The sequence below is a fragment of the Engystomops pustulosus genome, unplaced genomic scaffold (genome assembly GCF_040894005.1).
Source record: "Engystomops pustulosus unplaced genomic scaffold, aEngPut4.maternal MAT_SCAFFOLD_311, whole genome shotgun sequence".
NCBI lineage: Eukaryota > Metazoa > Chordata > Amphibia > Anura > Leptodactylidae > Engystomops > Engystomops pustulosus.
The window spans coordinates 72501-74052 of NW_027285190.1; the positions used below are offsets into that span (position 1 = coordinate 72501).

The 1552-nt window shown below is 63.8% G+C and overlaps 1 non-coding gene across 1 annotated transcript in view; it reads right to left on the reverse strand.

Moving 5' to 3' along the window:
- The window catches only part of LOC140110760 (18S ribosomal RNA), a 1884-nt gene extending 1872 nt beyond the window's left edge, over positions 1 to 12 (reverse strand). Inside the window, exon 1 of the ribosomal RNA XR_011851579.1 lies at positions 1 to 12. This exon is cut by the window's left edge and continues 1872 nt beyond it. This is a non-coding gene — a ribosomal RNA (18S ribosomal RNA).
- Positions 13 to 1552: the final 1540 nt, after the last annotated feature.

Genomic DNA, 1552 nt, shown 5'->3' on the forward strand with positions numbered 1-1552 from the left:
ATCAACCAGGTAGCCGAGCTCTGAGGGGTAGACTCTTGGAGTCAGGCTCCGTGAGCTAATGGGAACGCTCGTTGCTGCTGCTGCTACCGCAGCGCTTCTCCGCCGCCGGAGAAGACCTCGCAGACAACATTGGATGGAGCTTAGGGCAGGGGGGCAAGAAAGATGCTCTCGGTCCCTTCCAAGGACCCGAAAAAGCCTTCCCTTCCCCTCCCTCTCGCAGTCGCTGGCTTTCCCCACTCAGTTCAGCCAAGAAGTGGCGCTCGACTCTCACCTCCATCAGCACCTCCGAAGCTCGGACAGCTCCTGTAGGCTGCGCATAGAAGGAAAGCATTGGACGCTCAACTTCAGCACCTCGAGTGTCGGACGGCTCCACCACCACCTCTCCACACTGTTAAGCGAGAGAGACGATAGGAGCCGTCGCGACGTACCCATGCAGCGCCGCCCGCCAACGCACAGAGGAGCGGAGGGGATCGGGCGCCAGGTCCGGGGGAAGGCTGGGAGGGAAGCTACGGCGCTGCTACCCAGCTTTCAACCCTGCGGGACCGGTGCTCCGCTCCTATCGCTCCGGCGAACAGGGTCCGCTACGCTTTCAACACCAGCGCCCGGCAGAGGGCTTGGAGAAGGCTCGCGCGGATCCTCGGTTCGGATCGCCTGGCTTCGCGGGAGCGGCCTTCGGCTAGGGCCGACGACGGCCGGACCGAGCAGATTTGGACCGGGGTGCGGGGCGAGTACCTGCCTCTCTCACGAAGGGAGTGTCACCGGTAAGAAGCCTCTTCCCACGTCTGCTTGCCGACTTACGCTCGCCCCGACGAGAGGCCCAACCGAAAGAGTGGAAAGGGGCAGAGATTTCCAGGGTCGCCCCACCAGGGATGCAATACCCCAGTGCAGACAGTCGGCCCTGCCCCGAACCTACTCGGTGGTTTGAAGGTTAACCTCTTGGGGAAAAGCAGCGATTCGCCTCGCGGTGCGTGCCTCCGCGGATCTAAACCCCCTCGATCGATGTGGGGCCAGAGGACCCCTTTTCCCCGTACGAAACTGTCAGCTCACCATGGGCTCGACGTCCGTGGGTCGGGGAGTTGAGCGCTTACGCGCGGCGGGACCTTATAACCTGCAGCGACTGAGGAGCGAAGATTTCCAGGGTGGGCCCCCGGGGATGCCATACCCCGAGCAGCCTGTCGGCCCCGCTCCTAGCACGCTGGCAAGCAATGGAGTCTTCCCCGCGGCAGCCACCGCCCTCGCCCTAGCCTCGCCGTCGGTCGATGAAGAACGTCGTTCGCCCTTCCTCTGCTCGGGATTTTGAAACGGCCTGGCCTTCGCCTACTCCGTCGGGCAACTGCCTTCCGCCAGCCCCTTCCCTCGAATCCCCTTCTTCCATTTTAGACCCGATCAGGGGATTGGTCAGCCCAGCCCTGGGGTAAGAAGAGGGGTTGGGGTCGGTTCGGCTTCGGGTGCCCCGCTCGGCCAAAGGTTCCCCTCGCTTTGGAAGCACGCGAGGTCGCGGAGGGTGTCGGGGTTATTTTCGGCTCCCTGGCTTCGCGGGAGCGGCCTTCGG